At 34.9% G+C, this 17750-nt stretch overlaps 1 protein-coding gene across 5 annotated transcripts in view; it reads right to left on the minus strand.

Moving 5' to 3' along the window:
• The window catches only part of LOC144312683 (uncharacterized), a 2041845-nt gene that overhangs the window by 1094596 nt on the left and 929499 nt on the right, over positions 1–17750 (minus strand). For all 5 annotated transcript variants that reach the window (XR_013378226.1, XR_013378224.1, XR_013378221.1 and 2 more), the window contains one exon: positions 1185–1336. The gene's annotated coding sequence lies outside the window, so the exon portion shown is untranslated. The remainder of the gene's footprint in view (positions 1–1184; positions 1337–17750) is intronic.

Consider the following 17750-nt stretch of genomic DNA (forward strand, 5'->3'; position numbering starts at 1 on the left):
TCATAGCAGGTTAACCTTAGATGGGTCTACATCTTGAGGATTCTAACATCACCTTCAGTTGAATCCAAGTCCCACTACTTTTCAAGCAATAGATTTATAACTCCTTCTGGCAAAGAGCAAATTTACTCTGAAGCATCCCAGAAGAAAAAAGGAGAGAGAGAAAACCAGCCATTTTATATATGGAGGAATCTAAGAAACAGACTCATGTGAAAAGTATCATTAAACCTGATGTAACTTTTCTACAACACTGCAAATTGCAAGAAAACAAACAAAAAGCCTAAACTTTGACAAAGATTCTTTCCTTGACCAAACTTGAGTCAGTCTCCTAAACCTTATTCTAGGTATACTTGTTCACTTTCTTGTAAAACTGGGTTTTCACAAAAACCCTGTTAAGTCACTTTAACTGTCGTCACACCCCATCCTCAATTTCTGATCACCTTTGCTATCTGATCAGTTTCCTCATTCTCCACCATCTCCCAAGTGATATCTGATCACTTTGTACTATCTTCAGCATGAATCCTCATGATTCCTTTAAGCAAAATTTTCTATCCACTGACCCCCACCATGCCTCTTGGCTTTAAATTCTCACTGGCCTGTGCTATATTCAGAACTGAACCAATCTCTCTCCCCTGCTGTAAAATCCCATTTCATTGGTTACTGTAATTATGGTCATGGTCCATAATAATGTCTACCTTACTATTTGTAACAAGTGTCATTGAATGACTTTTTTTTTCTTTAACACCTTCTATCATACTAAGGCTGTCTCCCTCATTAAGATGACAAGACAATAGTAACTGAAATTTTTTTATATTTATTTTACTCCAATTTAAACCACATCTGCTTACATTTGAAACCAAATGAACCCCTTTTCTGGAAGAACAGAAATCTTTATGTTTATAGAGTTTCAGTGGTTAGATGTAGAAGTAACAAAATGGCTGTCAACACACCACATCATTTAAAACAATTTTTTTTAGAATAAATGATGAGAAGTCACCATGCAATGTAGAAACTATTGCATTTCCTACCAAATAAAATCATTCCATTTAAAAGGACGTTAGTAAAATCTTTCCGATTTTGAAAGTAATTTTATTTTTCATTTTAGAGGTAAGGGAAAAATAAAACTCTCTTTCCTATGAAGGACATTTGTAGAAAATCTCAAAAGAAATATATGTTGACAGACCTACCTGTGGTAAAGAACAGGTTTTCTGATGATTGGTGCCAAGATGAGGATTTCCTGCAGATTGAGGTTTCTTTAAGTGCTTCAGGGTCTCTGTCTGCTATTTTCTTATCTAATGTATCTTCACCCCTCAGCCCTTAATGACAGTGTTCTAAGGACCTAAAAGGGGGGAAAAGACATTTTTGAAAGACTGCTGAGTTAACAGCAAAGTCACCTTGTACTTGCTTCAGATGTTGTGCACTCAGGAATATAAAACAGAAACATCTTGTTAGAGCAGTCAACCTGCTGAATACATGGTCAGGGTGGGGAGGCTAGGACACATCCAAGTAGTGTAAAAAAGAGGAGAAAGCTCTCACTGTATACATAAGGCCAGTTAGGTTTCCAGAACTGTTTTTACAAAGGATGCTGTGCTGCATTTTGCTTGAGAAAGGAAGTGGCAGGAGTGAGAAGAGCTGGGAGAAAAACCTAAGCGAGGTCATTATTCAATACATATTTATGGAGTGCCCACCACACACAGTTATAACCATGAACAAGACTTGCTTATGCCTTCCCAGAGTTTCTAGTGCAGCTGGGCAAAAGATAAGAAAATATGCAATTATAATGTAGTGGGATCAATGTAATGGTAGTAGGTGAAGTGCGTGATTATGGTAGAGACCACACATTTCCTAAATTTGGGAGGAGAGGAGAGAGTCAAGGAAGTCTTCCCAGGAAAAATGCCAACCACAGAGCTGAAGGCAGTGCAGTGGTTAACCAAGTTGGAACAATGGAGACACAGGTATAAGATTTATATACAGGGCACCTGGGTGGCTCAGTTGGTTAAGTGTCTGCCTTTGACTCAGGTGATAATCCCAGGGTCCTGGGATCAAGCCCCACATTGGGCTCCCTGCTCAGTGGAGAGTCTGCTCCTCTCTCTCTGCCCTCTCCTGGCTTATGCTCTTGTGCTCTCTCCTCTCTGCCTCACTCTCTCTGTCAAATAAATAAACTAAATCTTTAAAAATATACATTTATATATAATGTATATTTTTACATTACATTATATATACATACACACACACACATACATTCATACAGGAAGAGGGGAAAGCAAGAGCTTAAAGTGGAAAGCTAAGTAGGGAAGTTGAAGAGGCAGACTTCACCTTAACTTCTCTGCCTTATTTAAGAGGAGGGACCTGAACCTATAGCTATAAATCACAATTAAATTCTGAAGAAAACCAATGCCTAGTGGGACGTCAGGCTCACAGGAGACCTTAAGAAAGTCTTACTAAATTATTTTTACTCACTTACTTTTAACTCATTAATAAAAGCTTTTCTAAAGTTAATCTGCAAGTGTCTCAATTTAATATGTCTTTGGATCAAAATCAAATGAATATATGTAACATATGTATTTTTTTTAAGACACCAGCTTTTATTTTTTTTAAGGCTGAACAAAGAAACAAGTTTTTCTTTGGATTTGGCTAAGCTAAGATGCTGATAAGATGGCTGTTTGCAAATGGACCAGTTTGTGTCCACAGAGTAATATATATAGGCACCCATATAAATATGCATTCACATATGTATACACATGCACTCTTTTCTTTCTTTTCTTTCCTTTCCTTTCCTTTTCTTTCTTTTCCCTTCCTACCTTCCTCCCTCCATCCCTCCCTCTCTTGCTCTCTTTCTTCTTCTTTTCCATCATTGGTAACTGTGCCAGCACACCTAAATATGTTTAGGAATTTGTAATACTTTCACGAAATGAGTTATTTTTATCTAATGAATACTTGCAACAGAAACTTAGCAAGGTAGTAAAAAAGTCACATGAATCAAGTATTAAAATCTATTTGATTTAAAGTTCTGAAACAAAATCATTCAGGTATATTAAGCTACTCTTTGGTTTGAAAAGTAGTTTGCAGAATTCTCCACATAAATTGGATTTCTCTACTAGTTTTCCTCTAGTTTCCCCCAAACAGTGGGAGAAGAGTTCCCTGTCTGAAATGCATGAGCATGGTGGTAACACTTCAGATTTTAGTCTTCTTATAAAGCACTGGTTGTCAATACATGGGCTTGTTTTCCTCCTTGATAACTTCAGAGCTTTAATCTAATTATCTTTTACCTTAAACACCATGCAAAAAGTACTATCAGAGATGAGATGCTACAGTTGATGGGTCAAAATGGATCATGTGTTTTACTTCTGAAAGAACTATTAGGGCTGTAAGTAGGTTTTGTTCCCATAAATGGATGGTGTGTACTCTATTTAAACTTCTCTACCATCAATTTGGAGTACACTGAGTTATGTGCATTTCAAAACCTGGTCAGTGGTCTAGACATAGTAATATGGATGAATTAAATGAGAGTTCAGTTTCAAGCCAATGAATATGTAGTGACACATAGTTCTTATAAATCACTAGTTATGACGATATGTAGAAATCACACCATAACCTTTTATACCTTTAAGTTATGATCATATTATGTTAAATTTTAAATGCTATTACTAATTATCCATTTTTACATTAACATGTTATAGACCTAAGTGAAAAAAAGAATTCTGCCTCTCAGTCTAAAAACTCCAAAAGAAATGATGTAGTAAAACAACAACACTTATTGGGATGCCTGAGTGGCTCAGCGGTTGAGTGTCTGCCTTCCCTTCAGAGCTTAATCTCAAAGTCCCAGGATCAAGTCCCGCATTGCACTCCCCGCAAGGAGCCTGCATCTCCTTCTGCCTGTGTCTCTGCCTCTCTCTCTGTCTCTCATGAATAAATACATAAAATTTTTTAAAACATAACAATAACACTTATTTAAAACTTTAAAAAAATACAGTTTCAGTCATGAGGAAAGCACGCTTATACCATTAAACATAAGGTATATTTTGTTATGTTCTTTAATTGGTTGGGAAAAGTGGTTCTTCCTTCTCTCACTGAAGCTTTCTATAGTCAAAATGTGTTGTTTGCCTACTCAGAGCCATCCTCTCTCTTCTGTATATAGATGACCTCGATTACTTGTTAGAGACTACAATTCCTTCATTTGGCTATCATTTTGATGGGACACTCTTATGAGGTGCTGACTCTAAAATTAGCATAATATGGGTAGAAAATGACCCAAATTAGGTCAGTCAAAATCTCCCCCAGGAATTTGAATCCTGAGTACAATGAACCAGTAGAAAAGTTTATTCCTTCTGTGACAGTGAGAACCTGATGATTCTTTTAATTTGTTTTAAATCCCTTAATCCTAGGAGTTATCCTATTTCTGCCTCTCCTTAAGCCTGGTGGTTCTACTCTTCCATCCATTCCATGAGCTGCCCCATATATTAAAACAAAACAAAACAAAAAATGTTTGTTGCTGTTGTTGTTTTAAATTCTCAAGTTAGCCACTGATGGTTTTTATTGCTTCAAAGAAACCTGACACAAAGACTGATAGCAAAGTTCATTTTGGCAGTCAAGTGCTAAAAAAAACTATACTATACTTCAAAATTTTTAGTACCACAAGAAGAAACAAATAGTACATTGTGGAGGAAATAAAGGAGGGAGAGTTAGCTCATGTTTGCTTAAAAATAAGTTTCTATGGATGATGTGAAAGAATGGGTGGAATTTTCAGAAAAGATAGGATTAGAATCTGTCTAAGGGGGAGGGAACAACATCGACAAAGGGATCAAGAAAAGACAAGTTCAAGATGTGATCAAGTGTTAGCAATGATCCCAGTTCACACATTTATCCTGGGGAATATAGAAATGGGAAAAAATTGGGCAGGGTTGTTTATCCACTTTTAAAATAAATGTTTACAGTGCTTCTGTGATGTAATGGTAAGATAGTCAAGTTCTTGACCTTCAGGAAACTTACATTTCCATGGAGGGGGAAGACAAACGGCTAACAAACACATTCTCCAACAAAAAAGAAAATACTTTAAAATGCAGTAAGTTTTGTGAAGGAAACAAGGATCTAAGAAAAAGACAAATGGCCTGGATTGGGGGATGATATGGAGGGAGAACTGGAGGAAGGCAGTAATATTTTAGATGTAAATTAAATGATGGGGAAATGAGAAGAATGGTGCATTCCAGGCAGGGGAACAGAACATATAAATATCATAAGAAGACTTTGGCTTGTTCTCAGGACTGATTGATGATGACCAGGTAAACAAGGTAAACAAAGGAGAGTGTAGGCAAAGACAATGCTAGGTTTTATACCTTAGAGAGGGGTTTGGAATATACTTCCAATGTACAAGTAAGCTCTTTATATTTTATAAAGATCAACTTAATGGTAACGGGGGAAGGCAATTAGTCTTGAATGATGAGTTAGATTCATCTGATAAAGAAATGTGAGGAATCAAGAAGGGCATATCATAGCAGACATAATGGGAGATTTAAATGTGAGCATGATGTGGTTTTTCTTTTTAATTCAGTACATGATTTGGAACTACCAGAAGCATTTATTATGGTAACAACTACCATCCATAATGATATTATTCATATTACATATTTCTATTTCTAACCTACTATAGTGTTTATACTTCTTACTATGTAATTAGTACTTAATTACATGCTGACCAGTATGATATGTTTTACACTATATTTTGTTTCCCATCTAGACTGAAATCACCTTGAAAGCAGTGCCCATGCCATGTATTTCTGTATCTCACACATTACCTAGCTTATATTTGATATAAATATGAATTGGTAATAATAATAATAAATATATACTTAATGCTTACTATACTCTAGGCACCTGGAATATAGTAAGCATTAAATGCTGTGCTAAGTCCGTCACATATATAATTTCATTTAATCCTCATTCTAAATCTATGAAGAAGGCCCAGTTATTATTTTACAGATGAAAAAAATTTCCATAACTAAGCACCCTGTTCAGTTGCTACTAATTAATTTATTGGCTTACAATGTTTTAGAGATTTGAAAAAATAAAAATATCTGGTCGGATAGGCTATTGGTCAAAGTATTTTGAAAGAACACATGTGAATGACATTTTCACGTATATCATTTCCTGGTCCCATTGTGAATCAACACAAATCTGTTTAATGTGATATAATTCTGCATATTTTCTCCGTCTGGATTTGCTAGCTATTCTTTTCAATGTGTGTCATTTAAATGGAAGAGTTTATTTAATACAGATTCTATGACACTGTCTCACTTACCCTCTCTTTCATTTAATTAAGCCAAATCGTATTTCTCCCACCACTAAATCAAAAAGATGACTACAAATTCTATGGTAGATGTGGCTGGTTCATTTTGTCTAGATCCTAAGCATTTCTAACATCTAAATATATATGCAGAAATACCCATCAAATGATGATTGTGACACAGATTATGATTGTGGCCCAATTATCTCAACAGATACAGATGCCATAAAGTTTAAAAGATAAAGGAGACAATGATATGAAGGGGAAAAAATAACAAACAGAACACTAATAGGAATAAGAAGAAAACATAAAGACTGTCAAAGAAAATTACAGTTAGGCTCACAACAGGAGGACACAAAAAAGAAAACAAAAATAATTTAGATTCTACCCTGAGGCATACAAATATAAAAACAATGGAGGAATTTTAATTGGGCAAAAATGCTCTAAATGTTTGCTTAAAACTATTTCTCTCCTTAAAACACAACTACAGTGATGACATACTTGACATTTGCTCACAATCCATTTTCCTCATCCAAAGTTTAAATTTTGTAAATAGGCAATTCCAGTTTCTATTTTGGTTCACACTCTGAATGCAAATAATTATGTCTCACACCCCCTTAGGAAGAGAGCATTTAAATAATAAGTGGAAGATGGTATTAAAACAAATATCAACACACCAATCTGTACAGAATATCAGACAGATGAGACAAGATGTTTGGCAAAAGGGGAAGTAGTGAAGATGAAGAAGGAGAAATGGGGAGACGAGGAAGGGAAGGAAGAGGCAGAAGAGGGGAGGAAAAACCCTACCACCACCACACACACACACACACACACATACACACACACACACACACTTGGACTCTGATTATTTTTAAAACTTCAAGTGTTTAGATTTGCCCAGTTCTTCCAGGAATAATTCATTTTCTGGTCGTGTTTAATATCTTTTTCTCCCTTTCTGCTCCCTTCCCCCACTTCTAATCTGGTGAAGGTTTCCTGGCTTACAGAAAATTGTGTCATTCAGAAATATTAGGATCACAACAGGCTGATTAATAACTGTGTTGAAAAGCTAAATTTTGGTGATAGACCACATAAATCTTTCTTATATGAGATGTCGGTTCTGCAGGCTGTAGGGTTGCTAGAGTTTAGGTTTAGCTGAATTTCTTTAGGAGCTCTGGCAAAATAGGACCACAAAGAAAATGCCATTAGAGGCATTCATATTTTCTTAATGGAGAGGCAAAAAGTTGGTTTAGGAAAACTTCAAATCATCACTGGCTATTTGGGTAAAGTAAGAAAAAGTGCCATAATAACACGTGAATGAAAAATGCTTTTAAAATATTATTTAAATGCAATCCTCAATTCTTCAAAAATTTAAAGAAGAATTAGTCACTTGTTGCCTCATTTAGTACTCAAAATTCAATTTAGCCTAAAGCATTTTAATAAATATAAAAGACCTTAGAAATATATGAAAATAACATTTTGTAAATATCATATGGCTTCATAATTTAGGGCCAATTTACACATAACTACATTTTTTTCTCGTATGTGTTACAAAATATTCTTATTTTTAACCATTTACTTCTCTTTGTCATACATTTTCTCATCACAGAATTAGTTTTTAAAGGAACACCCATCAAAATATCATGGGACACTACTGTTCAAAAAGCATAGTTCAGGAAATGCTAATTTCAGATTTTTTTACCTTCCCTGAATAAACACTATATATTATAAACACTAACTCAGGGACGCCTGGGTGGCTCAGTGGTTGAACATCTGCCTTTGGTTCAAGGCGTGATCCGGGGATCCTGGATTAAGTCCCACAACAGGCTCCCTGCATGGAGCCTTTCTCCCTCTGCCTGTGTCTCTCCCTCTCCGTCTCTGTGTCTCTCATGAATAAGTAAACAAAATCTTTAAAACAAAAATAAACACTAACTCAGAAACTTGGTTAAGGAGTCAGGGCATTCAAGACATGAAGAAATTAGTCTAGAATTTGAAGATGAAAAGCGAACTGTTCAAAGAAGTCATAAAATTAAAGCCCTCACAACATTGTGGAACTTCCTGAAAATCAGCCAGCCTTCACACAGTGGACTAAATTGTGGTTCCATCTCAAACCTTGCAGATCTTTTCTCTTCCTAACTTTGTCTTAATAGCTTATGATAAAGTCAGCAAACTGTTGTGCTAATAGCACACACCCTGGAACAGGACTGTGGGCTCAAACCCTTTCTTCCTCTTATTAGCTTTCCGGACCTTTAGCAAGTAATTTAACCTCCCTATACCCCATTTTTTTTTCATCTGCAAAATGAAAATAATACCAATACCTACCTCATTAAGTTGTTACATTGGTTAGTATTTATAAAAGGGTTAGAAATAAAACTGAGGTATAGTAATGCTATATCAGTATATAATAAGTATTTGAAATTTAAAAATGCATTAATTAAATCAGTAAGTATCAATTAGGTACCTACACTATCCCCAAGTCATGTTAGACATGATGTACTAGGCACAATAGTTCAAGTCTTTGAATTACTCAACTTACATTCTAGATAAAATAATAGAAATAAGTGTGTCAACAAATAAGTAGGAGGTTTTTAGATGGAGGTAAGTGCTTTGAAGAAATGAGTGTTGAGTGAAAGAGGAGGAGTTCTGACTAGGGAAGATTCTTCTGGGACCTGGTGTTTGGCATGAGAAGGTAGTACAGGCCTAAGAATCAGGGACTCTAAGAACTTAGCAAAAAGAATTACAGTCTTGCTCCTGAGATGGGGGGTAAGGGGCACAGAAAAGAGAAAAGCAGTAACTAACCCCAGAGAAGTAGGCAGTGCTCTCCCAGGTAGCCAGGGATTGGCTTTTGGATTTTAAGTGCCATGGAAAACCATCATAGGAGTTAAAACTGAGGATCAAGTTGATCTTGTTTAACTGCTAACAAAGTCCTTTATTTCTGAGTTGTTAGTACAATTCAGTGCCCCATTTTTTGCTTTTGCCTGGTGCTTTCGACCCTAAATTTTACCTTGTTATTGAGTCAATAAATGCAGAAGATACTTGCTGGACACTATATGTCTTTCTGTCACTGACAGGTTTTATTTCCTAATTGCTTGGTTGCTACATTCATCCAGTTGTATATAAATCTAGTTATATTTTTTCTCTTACCGTATTTCACTCATCCAGATTTTGGGCAATAATTCCTCTTTAGTTTCTTGCCATAAACCCTGGATAGGATCGGGTATATGCAAAAGCTAGACAGCTCACTGTATTTATGTGATGTGGAAGGTACTAAACACCTTTTACAGGATGAAGGTCTTCTTTATCACTAGTCTACTGTGGTTTTTAAAATTTCTCTGTGGTTCTGTAAACATTTGGTACTTGCTCACTTAGATGTCTTTAAAGTTTTGGGCATAGTTTGCCAGTTGGTTGAGGTTATTAATCATAATATTCAAATATGTAATTTTAATTTATTCCAATTCTGTTTACCCAGTAAAATCAGGTAGGAAAATACACATTTGCATAAGAAATTCCTATTTTATAGATTCCTTTGAGCACTAAACTGTGACTATGTTATACTTTTAAACATAAGTAAAACCACATTTTAATCAAAATGGATTGAAGTTATATAGCATTTTAAATTGCAGTAACTATGAACTTTTCAGAATGTTTTCCTCCAAACCCATATCTTCAAATTTAATAATTATTATATTCTCTTCTTCATGAACAAATTTTTTCCTTAATTATTTAAAATATTTTGCCACTTGAATACCCATTTTGGAAAAGCTATGTTGGTTAAACATTAATATTGTTTTTTGGTATGTTCCAATTGTAACAAGAAATCAGGGGATTTGATTTTGGCATCTAGGTGCTTCCCTACTTAGATCAATAAAACTGATTAACTGGACTCACGTTTTAGCCTAGACTGCTGTAGCTTTTAGAAGTCTGTGATTTGTTATAGTCTCATGACTTTTTAATACTTTGGTATTATTTTTACTCTTTTCAGTTTTTATGATAAAAATCCTTATTTCTTTAAACTCAAACCATAGAATTATGTGTATGTATAGTGTTAGTTTCCCTGAGTCTATGTTAAATTAAATATTGACTTTGTGAGTTCTATATCATTTATTATTTACCATTCTCAATCTGTGGAATTTATTAAAAAATTGATAAGAATGCCTGGTGGTGAAATCCCCACAGATATCAAATTGGATGACCCAACCAAGCCAATTACAAAATTGACAAATCTATGGTTACTTCAATAAAAATGACACAATTTGATTTTACCAGAGACTGATATTTTTAAAGGACACTTTGAGACATTTTCTTTGAAGGAATAATGTTCTTCAATTTTAGAAAACTACTTTTTTTTTTTCTTTTCAGAAAATTGCTTTCTTATGAGCCTTGTTAGCCTTTCTGTTCTTCCTGCCTTTTTCCAGAAGTTGATTTCTCATTCTTTGGCACTTTAGAAAATGTTGGGAGAGAATTTCAAGTATTTAAAAAAATATTTTTAGCAGATTTACCTTTTGTGCAAAGTGTCAGACAGTTCAAGGGGGCACCCTGAGCTTTCTCACATCTTTTGTCAGCAGAACAGAATTTCATTCCTAAAGAACAGTTGTTCACATTACAGAAATAAGTCTCCTACGTAGGTGCCCTTGCTGATAGCCTCCAGGAAAAGATAAAAAAAGAAATGATCTTATAGACTGATTAACCTACTCCCTCTCCCATCACCAAATCTAGGGCTCTCCGTTAGGTGGTAATGAAGGGTTTTGCAGGAGGAAAGACTTTGCAGTTTTCTAAACATTTTTTTTTAAACTTCTACAGTACAAGTGTTTTCTAATTTAACTTCTGTGGGCAGAGGTCATATAAGTGAAGAACAAAATGTCAAGTGAAACAAAGCAGTCTTGAAGATAATGTTAAAAATATTTGCTACCATTCTTTCATACTCATGATGTTAAGCATATGAATATCCTTAGTTTAAGAAGGGGGGGAGGGATTTGCTACTTTCAATTCTACACAATTATCAAACAAAAACTCTTTCCCTAGGGACACCTGGGTGACTCAGCTATTGAGTGGCTGCCTTCAGCTCAGGGTGTGATCCTTGCAGCCAACTCCTTGTGGGAAGCCAGCTTCTCACTCTGCTTCTCCCTCTGCCTATGTCTCTGCCTCTCTCTGTCTCTCATGAATGAATAGATTTTAAAAATCTTAAAACAAAAAAAACCTCTTTCCCTCTATGGTTCAATCTATTCGTACATACATACATAGAACATTTTCTCAAGCCAAGCTGCACTTTAGAATCACTTGGGAAGCTTGTAAAACCACTGCTGGGGTTCCAGCCCCAGAGAATCTGCCTCAGTTGTCCCACAAATGTGAGCAGGTATTGGCATATGTTTGAGTCCTTCTCTAACTCTAATGGGCAGATGACACTAATGGGCAGTCAGAATTGAAAAACACTGGGATAGATAGACACCTCCCTTCAAATGTATGCCTGAAAATATCTAAAAAGGAAAATTATTAGGAAAAATTATTCTTCCTGATGAAGACGAGGCTCATCTCAGGATGGCTAACTGTGTGTTTCACTGGCATTTATTTTTTCTAGATAGCAATCACGTACTCCATGTTTTTATTATTAGTGTGAGTATCATTATTAGCCGTATTATAGGCTCTATAACTCATCTTTAAATTAATCAATGAATCAAGATATGTATTTAGATTCACTGCTCTGTGGTAAATCCCAAACAACAAAAACGACAAAATTAAACTTGATCCTTGACATCAGGGCACTTACCCATGTTGCCCATGTTACTCTGAAGACAAAAAGGATGAGGAGGCATATAGATGGTAAGGAGAAAAGGATTGGATTTACACACTGCTGCATTTCTAATATTGAGGTTTAGAGAAGAAAAGTGCTTAGGAAAGTCACAGATGCAGGTGACATTTGTTAAGTGGTGTGCTCTATCACTGACAATATTGTAGTCTTACTTTTTTGACATTGTTCAAACAACTTTATGACCCATCCTGCTCTCTAATTCATTTAATACTCAACAATCAGAAACCTGGGGTAGCAGAGCATGTGTCAGGTAGTATGCTTTTTACAATAGAAAAGGAGTGTTCTGTAAAGTGGTGTTATTGTACAAGTAGATTGGCTGAGAGGTGTGGTTACATCCAAGTTATTGACACAAATTAGTAATAATCTGTGGTAAATCTTTGAACAGCAATGCCTATATGTTTCAAAAAATTATCATAATATAATGATTATGAGCATGGACTCTGGAATCAGATTCCTTAAATTCTAGGATACTGTATTTGGGTATGATCAGATTAATAATAATTTAATCTTTAGCCTTGACTATCCCTGTCCCTACGCTGAGGATAATAGTATATTTTTCATGGGGTGCCTGGCTGGCTCATCAGTAGAGAATGCAACTCTTAATCTCAGGGTCATGAGTTCAAGTGCCACACTGGGAAGGAGCCTACTTTTTAAAAAATAATATGTATTTCAGATGGTTTTTGTAAAATTACTTTCAGAATCCACATTAACTGCTTAACAGTGTACCTGGTACATGTCAGTCCTCAAGAAAATGCTATTGTATAGTTATTAATTTGTTGCTGTTATATTATTTTTATTTATTACTATATGTAATGTAAATATGCCTCATTGTGCACCTTTGGGTAATAAAGCATCAAGTAACAAACTGAGGGTAAAGCTGTACTAACAGAATTATAGTTTAAAAAGTTATAATGATAGAAAATCATGCTCAACCTAAAGCAATGCATAAATGGCAAAACGTCCTTCATGAAAATGGGAACACTGTGAATTCTTACTACCTACTAATGTAAAATTTCAATATCAATTTTGGCAATGTTGCCAAAATGTAGGTAGTAGTCAGACTGCTCAAGAAAACTAAGATAGAAATGCTAATTTTATCTTTTATATGATGTACTTTAGAAATTAATAGTAGTTCAATGAGCAAGTACTGGTTCAATGAGCAAGTACTAGTGAGGAACACTTAGATGTTACAGTATCAGAAGTCTATGGAGTTTTCATAAATAATATCTTATAATTCCTAAGAAAATACTTGACCCAGAGGATACTTCAAAATATCATAAAAAGAGCATTTATTACTAAATCTAATACATGATTTCCTAGGTCAGTTTAAACTTTTTGAAGGATCAAAAGTAAAACCAAGGGGGAAAATAGTTTTATTCAATCAAATTCACATCAGAAACACCCTCAAACCCTCTCAAAAAGTTTTATTTTATGAACGTTTATTTGTTTGTTTGAAGTAGGCTCCACATCTAGCATGGAGCCCATGGAGGGCTTGAACTCATGACCCTGTGATCAAGAGTCAGATTATTAACTGACTGAGCTGTCCCAGGACCTCTTTTGTAAATAGTTTTAAGAGATGATGGACTATTCCTGATGCCCAGATTCACTGTGTTTAAATGTTGAGCTGTGATTATACCATACTAGGGGATATTAAGATACACTTAGATTGACTGATGAAGTTGATACAAGGGGCAGAGAAAGCCCATGACTGTTGATGAGAAGACAATGAACTTGAAGATGAACAGATGTTTGCAGATTAGCTTAAGATCTTAGACTCCTCTGAAATTTGTGGCATGGTACTGGTTACAAGTATGAAACATTACAGACTAGAGTGGGAGGTTGCAAAATGAGTTTGAGGAAGTCAGAAATATTTGCATATTTAGAGGGGAATGGATGGAAGGCTATTTGAAAAGAGCACACAAAAGATGAACATATGATTGGCATCACACCATAGAAAGATTTTCTCTGTGGCTGTAGAACCTGTGCCATAGAAAGTTCTTGGATAAAGAAGTCCATGATTTGAGTTTGAGCCCTTGGGTACATTATCTCTAAAACCAAGATAGCTGGGCAAATGACATAGTAACTGCAATATGCAAGTGGTGAATAAAAAATAAATAATGAATAAGGAAGTTTCAAAAAAAAAAGGCATCATGGAAAGAAGACTGAAACAGGAAAGATTCAAAATCAAGGGAGATAGAAAAAGGACACTCTAAATAAGGAGAAATATATGCACACAAAACATTTCATGCAAATATTTAGAAACAGTAACCTTTACTCTATATCCAGGTGGTAGGTTTCACCAAATGGCTTCCTTGATTGTGTCAAATAATTATACACTAACATTTATTAAAATGTATTTTAAGGTGCTTGAAATGTATTGTTTATGATTTACCTGAATAGATCTTTATGAGCCAGAACTGACTTCTGAGGAATTGAAAAAATGATATAAAAAGCTTTACTTATTTAGGTATAACATTTGACTTAAGCTTTATAGTGATCCAGATGAAACAAACAAGAGAGTATACTCCCTTGAAGAAGTACATGATTTTTCATTATGTTTAGTTACAGTATTAATAAACTTTTCTTCCTGGTAAATTCATTGCAGTGTCACATACTAGACTTCAGCATTAATGCCATCAACAGTGAAACAGTGATCACAATTTCACAACTGCTTATAAAAAGCCTATAAGCTTTTATTTGGTAATGAGTTACACAGATGGTCCATGACTCTCTTAACATGTGCAGTGTGGGTCTGTGTGCGTTTTCCAAGAACCAGAATAAGAATTAAGAGGTTCTCATCCTAAATGTCTGTGTCTTGTTCACTACTTAAAAATGGAGAAGAAAACCCATTATATAAAGATGTAAGCAGAAAAATTCTGAGAGGAAAATTTAAAGTGTCTGATGTTACATATACCCAATTATTGAGTGATTCCAACTACAGGTATATTTTTTTAAAATATTTATTTATTATTTGAGAGAGAGAGGATAAGCAGGGAGAGGGTGGGTAGCTGGAGACAGAGAGAAAATCCACAGGCAGACTCCTTACTAAGCAGGGAGCCCAACTCGGGGGCTCAATCTCAGGACTCTGGAATCCTGACCTGAGCCAAATCAGAAGCTTAACTGAATGAGCCACCCAGGTGCCCCGCTTCTACCTAATTTTCTTTTACTTCTCTGTGATAAAAGACCAATTTCAATTCACTTAAATACACAAAATGGAAAATTCATTTTACCTCAGCTGATTCATTTCCTAAATGGAAACATCTTTATTATAACGTGCTTTTGTTGGGATCGAAGTATTCCTAAATGGGTCATGTAAGTCTACAGAGAATTGTGATACTGGTGATAAGGTCTCAGAATATGCAATCAAAAATTGTAGTAACAGGATTAAAATTTTTATTTTAATTTTATTTTTTAAGCTGTATTTTACCGAAAATTATATACTACATGGGAGGACTCCAAGTTGCAAATAGTTAATGCTCCAAATTTTACCTGAAAATAGATTATTAGGAATTAGGACAAAAATTTATCTACTTAAGTATATAATAAACAGTGTTTAGATTGCCAGGCACATATCCCAAATTGAATTTAACCTACAATATTATTGACATATTGTATGATTTTTTAAAAGGTTTTATTTATTTATTCATGAGAGACACAGAGAGAAAGAGAGAGAGAGAGAGAGGCAGAGACACAGCCAGAGGGAGAAGCAGGCTCCCTATAGGGAGCCTGACGTGGGACTTGATCCGGGGGCTCCAGGATCACACCCTGGGCTGAAGGAGGCGCTAAACCGCTAAGCCACCGGGGCTGCCCCATATTGTATGATTTTGTGAAGAAAGTACAACATAATACTGATGTTATGCTAGATACAGACATTTTAAAATAGAAATTCGCTTGTTATTCTTTTTAATCTTGGGCCCCTGAAGTTCAGTTAGATAAATAGGAAGTGTCTGAGGATTCCTGTGGCAATTGTAAAGGAAAACTTAGTGACTTTTTCTACGTACCTACCATGTGTCAAAAATACTATGTTACATGATTTACATGTTACCTAAATTAGGTTTCCGATTAACTTCAAGAACTAGACATTTTAACTTACCATAAAGATGAGAAAATCAAGTATATTTAAGAAATTGCCCTAAGCCCCATAGATCATAAGTGGTATATACAGAATTTTAAACCAAGTTTGTACATTGTTTATTTTCTGGACTTTGAGATTTTCAGACTCAGTATTTTAAGATTCTGGATATTTATGACTAATTTAATTTCAGAATATAACTTTCCTTTTCCATGACAGTGGATCAGAAACCCTGTCAGAAGATAATATGGAAGGTGCACAGTGTCCTATACTATCAAAGGAGGATCTTCCAGCATCATATTTATCATCATCATCTTTGTCATCATCTTTCATTACCAAGGACATACTATGTGTGAGACATTGTACAATACTCTTTACATATATTGCCTTATTTGATCTTACAAATAATTCTATGAATTAAATTTGGCTATTATTCTCATTTTGCATATAAATAAACTAAGACCCTTAACAATTTATGAATCGTTATCCCCTCATGCAGAGAGGCTAACTCCAGAACCCATTTTCTAAACAACTATGTTAAAACACCATTTCACCAACATCCATATAGATGTACCATATATTTGTTTTATGTTCTATTTCTTGTACCCCTCATTAGTATTTAAAGACTTCCATTCTAGAACTAATAGAAGTTTTCAAATACATGATGTCATTTGGCTTTACTCAATTGTATTGTTATACCTCATGGTTGGGACTTTCTTTCTATGAAGCAAATGTGATCATACTCTCACCTAAATTTTCATGGTGGGTTTCAGACAATACACATTTCTTTATTGAAAGCTCCTTCTGGATGATTTCATGCAGATGATTGATAGAACCACCTAATCAAGGCCAGTTATATTTTGGCTCAGGAATGAATAAAAAGAAAAGGGGGGAAAAATAAGAAAAGGGAAGCACTCTGAGGCAACTACTTTGAATATAAAGTTACAAGTCTGCCTTCAAGTTATGATTTAATGACATTGTCAAAGCTGGTATTCCTGCACTTTAGTTTTCTTATTTGAAAAAAAAAAAAAAGAAAGAAGGAGGGGAAGGGAAGGGAACGGAAGGAAGGAAGGAAGGAAGGAAGGAAGGAAGGAAGGAAGGAAGAAAACAAAAGAAAAAATAAAGAAGGTAAGGTAATACAGCATTTCATTTATCATAAAATGCCTTTTTTGCCCTCACATTTAAGCATCTATGAATAAGAACATATCTTATAATCAATAATTTGGCATAGTTTAATTGACCATATATTTACTTTCTCAATGGTACCAAAAATAATTTCTTAGCATTGATGATGACTTAGATTGACAAAATATATTGCATACTTTATGACTATTATACTCATTTTGTTTGATGCTCCAACATCTAATTCTTCTCAGATGATTTAGTTTAAGAAAATGATTATACTTCCATTCCCTCGATACAGAAGTAACCGGGAAACTTCAGAAAAAACTTTTTATCCTCCTAGGAAAGACATACATAAACATCTTTCTGAACATTGTCATGTGACAGAACACATTTATCCAGCCCCTTTCCAGCTGGAAATTAAAAATATTAGCAAAGAAGAATGAAAGCAGAAGAAATGCTAGGAGTAGAAAGAG

The sequence above is a fragment of the Canis aureus genome, chromosome 4 (genome assembly GCF_053574225.1).
Source record: "Canis aureus isolate CA01 chromosome 4, VMU_Caureus_v.1.0, whole genome shotgun sequence".
NCBI classification, from domain to species: Eukaryota; Metazoa; Chordata; class Mammalia; order Carnivora; family Canidae; genus Canis; species Canis aureus.